Source organism: Elephantulus edwardii, unplaced genomic scaffold, assembly GCF_000299155.1.
Source record: "Elephantulus edwardii isolate Elephantulus edwardi_28Jun2011 unplaced genomic scaffold, EleEdw1.0 scaffold00083, whole genome shotgun sequence".
In the NCBI taxonomy this organism is placed as follows: domain Eukaryota; kingdom Metazoa; phylum Chordata; class Mammalia; order Macroscelidea; family Macroscelididae; genus Elephantulus; species Elephantulus edwardii.
The window spans coordinates 4,634,261-4,640,184 of NW_006399833.1; positions in this window are offsets into that span (position 1 = coordinate 4,634,261).

The following is a 5,924-nucleotide window of genomic DNA, read 5'->3' on the forward strand; positions in this document are numbered from 1 at the left end:
TGACATTGAGCCTCAATCCATATTGTAGGCTGCAGTCCTTGACACTCTGCAGCAGGCGCTTCAGGTCCTCTTCAGTTTCAGCAAGCAGGACGACGATTATAACTATAGTTTTATTAAATGATACCTATTTAGACAATTCTAAACTTATTAATATCACTCCATCAGAACTTTCAGCAATTTCCAGAGAGATGAGGAATTTGGGGAATTCACCACCTACAGAGACTCACCCTTTGGGAAATTTGAGGGTGTGGAAATTGGTCATGAGAGCTCTCAGAAAGGCACATCAGACACATCATACCCTATTCCAAAACATTTCTGGTGGTTGTGTAATTTAACTTTCATTGCTCTATAATCCTTACAGTCGGAAGCAGAGACTGTGAGCAACATGGCATTGGGGATATGAGTCAGCTTATAAGAATTTATCTCAGCCATTTCTGCCTCACAAGAACTCAGGAAGGCTTACATCTCCTGTGGTACCTCCTCCTCCTGTAACTGAGGAAGAGAAGGATAAAAATCCTTATTTGTTAAGAGAAAAAGAAAGCTTTTTACAAATTCAGCAGATTGCTGAAAAAGTAGAAGAAAGATATTTCTTGCGGTTGTTTCAGTATGTACAGAAACACTGTTACTGGTTTTAAACAGTGAGTAGTGCAAAGTTAAATTCAAAATTTGGCTAAATGTGATGAGAAATTTACAAAAAAGCACGTCGAAAAAGAGAACAGATTCCTATTGATTTTTGGCAAGGTTAGGCTTTATCATAATATAAGTTAATAATGTAAATGATTAGATAGAATTAATAATGATACTTTATGATTAATAATATGAATTAATATGCTATAGGCATAGTAATAATGTCTATGCAAGACTAAATTGCAAAAAGAAATGGCTGAATCTGTATATGAATAGAAAGTAAATTTCCTTAAAAAGGGTTAAAACTGAAGTCAAGAAATAGCTTTTGTCACCTTTATAAAAAGCCTTAAGAAAACACAATTGTGAACTATTATTTTCTCTTAATTGGCATGTGCTAAACCAAACAATGCTCTTCCCAGAAAATTATTTACAATTTAAAATACAATTTAGAAAAAGAAAAAACAAACAAACTGTGCTCCCCAATTCAAAATGGGCACAAGATATGAATAGATACTTCACCAAAGAAGACATTCAGATGGCCAACAAGCACATGAAGAAATGTTCAAAATCCCTAGTTCTAAGAGAGATGCAAATCAAAACAACTCTGAGATATCATCTCACCCCACTAAGAATGGCAAAATTTAACAGAACAGCTAGCAACAAATGGTGGCAAGGTTGTGGAGAAACTAGAATTCTTATTCACTGTTGGTGGAAGTGTAAAATGGTGCAACCACTGTGGAAGGTGGTGTGGCTCTTTCTCAAAAAGTTGCAAATAGAGATATCATTTGACCCAGCATTTCCACTATTAGGAATATACCCCAAAGAGACCAGAACTGCCACCCAAGCAGATATATGCATACTCATGTTACTGCTGCTTTGTTCACAATAGCAAGGAGTTGGAAACAACCTAAGTGCCCATCAACAAATGAATTGATATTCACACAATGGAATACGACACTGCACTGAAAAACAAGGAACTCTTGCAATATTATTCAAAATGGGTGACCCTGGAAGACATTATGCTGAGTGAAATATTTCAGTCACAAAAGGACAAATACTGCATGGTGTTGCTATTGTAAAACAGGACTGATATCGGGGTTGAGGGGAGACTGAGAAAGATGTGATAAATAATGTATACTTCATTGAAACAGATGAGGGAGGAAACTGTTTAAAAGGGATATGTGATTAGGTATTTTTGTCATGACAGGAGTCCAGAGCGAAGGCTGCATAGTGGAGCTGACCTGGGGGGAGGGATTGTAAAACAATGAAAGAAGTTTTCCTTTAGTTTTCAAAGAGAAGACTGTACTGGGTGGGGGAGGGGTGGGCAGGGAGAAAAGTGCAACAATGTATGAATGGATATCCAAAAGTCTTTGTAAATTGTCATTGAAATTAATAATAAAATTTTTTAAAAAGGTGTTAAGACTCAAAACAGAGGTCTATAAATGTTTGTGCTAATTGTTTTGTTTCTTGTTTAAGTTTACTGTTATCGTTTCTTTGTCTTTTTGTCTTATACTTGGTGTAGCAATAGCTTTGAGCTCATACAATATGATAATTTCAGTAAAATAAAAAAATAAAAGACATAAGAATAAAGTTAACATTAAAAAAACCTCTTAATTTGGAAAATGAAGAAAGCAAAAAGTAACAGAGTAAAAATAAATACATTAGAAGCTGTAGCTGAGAAAATTTTTACATGGATAAAATCTTTAAATTAGTAAAAGGATTTAAAATAGACTGCGTTTGGTAGTTGTAAAGCTGGCTAGCTTGTTTACGTTTAGTAGTCTGGAGCTAAAAGTAAACACACAAACCAGTCTTTCACAGCTTCATAGATAAGTGATCTAGAAGTTTAGAAGTAAATTAAGAGACAAAGTGCAAATTAGTTCTCAGAATAGATGTAAAAAATAAAATTTATAGACTCAATTAACTATCTATAAAATCCAAAAAGTTAAACTTTTTCAAGTGCTCAAAAGTAAAGCAGCTTTTCCCAAGCACAGGTGCAATGTATATTATAATAAAGAGATGTCTCCAAGAACTCAGCAGCAAGTTTAAGGAAAGAAGCTAGAAAAGAAGGACCATCAGTTTCAAGCTCTGCAAGAGACAATGCAAATTGCCAGCAGTATCCTGTTAGCAAAAGCAATCCTGCTGTAAACAACGACAGCTTGCCTTAAGTTCATTTCCTGGCACCTTGAGAAGTGCTGCATCAAGTCTAGCTCAAAATTGAGAGTTTATAGAATACTGATTAATATCTTTAGAACAATTCCAATAATACTGGCAAATTAATTATTGAAAGATTTAGTTTAACCAGTAAGGATATCTTTTTTCATTTAGAAATTAATTCTGATTATGGAAAGAAATTAAAAGCTTCAAGCTAATTGATTTAAGAGCAGTTAGAACTGTTCATCGTTAGAACTCTCCAGTGCTTGTAATAACAAAGAAATCAAGTAAACAGACTAATTGGATACTACCAACTAAAATAAAAACTTCACCTTTACTAGGTATATTTAAAAATGGAAAAGGTCTAACGTTTGACCCCAACTTAGAATTCCTCTTTAAAAACTCCGCTTGTAAAGTAGCTATAAAACACAAGATACCAACAGCCACCATGTTCATTCCAACTCACAGTAACCCAGATTGTCAAGAATTTAAATTTTGCAGCAGGAAGCTGCATGTCTTTCTCCTGTGAGGAGCCATCAGTAGACCCAAATCACCTAAGCTTTCAGTTAACAGTGCACTATGCTATCACATATATCATCACATTACACTGCTAAGTTACTAGAGATCCAAAGGGATTTAACTCCTGAAGCCACTAAGGAGTTGGCTTGAATTGAACAAAGAATACAAGAAGCTCAGGTAAGTAGAATTGAAGATAATGCAGAATATGTTCTTATTTGTTTTTCCTCCTCCACATATTCCTACTGAGTTAATAATATAGCAAAATGATATCATGGAATACATATTTTTGCAAAGTAAAAATGCCAGGCGACTTATGCAATTTGTGAAGAAAGTAATTTTAATAATTAGTAAGCCATACTCCATTATATCAATTGTGTAGTAATGACCCAGAAGAAATTATACTACCATTAACTAATGAAAAATTTAAAAACTTCTATCAATTAAAAACTAACTGGCAAATAACAGTGTCAGATTATGTGAGCAAATTTTCTAATTCTCATCCTAAAGATAAAAAAATGACAACTTTTAGAATTAATACAATGAACTTTACCATCTATAGTAAAATTAACTCCTATAAAAAATTAACTCCTATACGTTTTATACTAATGCTAGTAAAAAAGGCAAAGCTGGGTATTGTGAAACCAGGGTGCTCCTTGAAGGTAAGGATGGCTAAATTCTATCTCACATACTTTGAGTATGTTTCAAGGAGGAGTAGTCACTGGAGAAGGATCATGCTTGGAAAAGTAGAAGGTTGGCATTAGAGAGAAAAACCCTCAAGCAGATGGATTGCCATAGTGACTGCAACAATGGGCTCAAGTGTGTCCGAGTAGATGAAGATGACACAGGATAGGACAGGATTCAGCTCTGTCATTCTTAAGGTCTTACTGCATAAGACCGTTATTATAAAATAATCCAAGGGAGGAAGGGGAGAGGGGCAGAAGAGGGCAGAGTGTGAAGAGGAGTGGAAATCACTGGGATGGCAAAGTTTGGTGGGCAGAGGGAGGGGATGAAGGAATTAGGAAAGATCAATGATGACTAATTTTATAAGACACAATGTGTGAAAAAATGTGAATGAAGGAATGATGAAACACAGGGTACGTGAATGAAACACAATATATATTAATTTTGTATGTAAACCAATATTTTTTTTAATTGAGTGAACAGTGTTACAATTTTAGTGCTTGCCATGTTGTTGTTAGGTGCTGTCAAGTTGACAATGCCTCATAACAGCCCTATGGACAATAGACCTAAATCCTGCTCTATCTTGTACCAATTTCACAATCTTTAACACACTTGAATGCATTGCTGCAGTCATTGTGTCAATCCACCTGGTTAAGAGTCTTTCTCTCATCCACCATCTCCCCACCTTTCCAAGTCTTTCTTCAAGGAATAGCCTCTCCTAGCAACATACTCAAAGCATGTGAGATGAAGCTTTAGAATTTATTTATGCCTCTGAAGAACTCTGGCCAAACTTGAGTCCACTGCTGCAATCCTGGTGTCAATCCACCACATTGGGTGTTTCCAAGCATGATGTCCCTTTCCAATGAATAGCCTCTCTTATGCCAGAGTGTGTGAGATGAAGCTTCACCATCCTTGCTTCCAAGGAACAATTTGGCTTCACCTTCTCCAAGATATAGCTGTTTGTTCTTTTGGCAATCTATTGGATATTCATAACTCTCTTCCAACACCATAGTTTCAAAGCATCAATTATTCTTCTGTTATTCTTATTAATTGTCCAAATCTCAGGTTAGCAAATGATTGATTAGACCATGGTCTGAATCAGGCAAACCTTAGTCCTCAGACTGACATCATTGCTCAGCAGTAATTTGGATCAATATCTAACTGCAGGATTCTCAGTACAATGCATCTCCTGATCCCCTGACTGCTGGGACCAAGTGTATTAAGGGTGGATCCCATTAAGATGAAGTCATTGACAGTTTCAGTCTTTTCTCTATTTATCACGATGTCGCCTATTGGTATAGTTGTGAGAAGTTTAGAGATGCAATCTATATTAAAGGCTGCAGTATTTGACCTTCTGCAGTGAATGTTTCAGGTCTTCCTCACTCTCAGCAAGCAAGGTTGTGCCATCTGCATACTGAAGGTAATTTTGTTCTATTCAATGCCATCGGATTCCTCTACATCTACGTCCTTCTTTTCTTTATAGACAATGTATAATTACTGTAATGGTCTTTCCCTTGAACCATAAGATTTTCTAGCCTATATGTAACCATGTCTCCAAGACAGACATATTTGTTTTTTTATCAGTCTACGGTATGTTCAAGACTCTTCTCCAGTCCCATAACTCAAAGTCATCTATTCTTCGTCTGTCATCCTTAGTCATTTTCCAACTCTCTGAAGCATAATGAGTAATTGAGAAGACCATGGCCTGGATTAGGCGCACCTTTGTATCTAGACTGACATTGTTACTCTTCAGCACTTTGGAGAGGTCCGTGACAGAAGATTTTCCTAGTGCAATTTGTCTTTTGATTTCCTGACTGCTGGTGTTAAGAGTGTTTATTGTGGATCCATGCAAGCTGTAATAGCTAAAAATCTCAATCTATTCTCCATCTAATACGTTGCTGCCAATTGGCCCAGTGGTGAAAATCTTTGTCTTCTTGATATTGAGC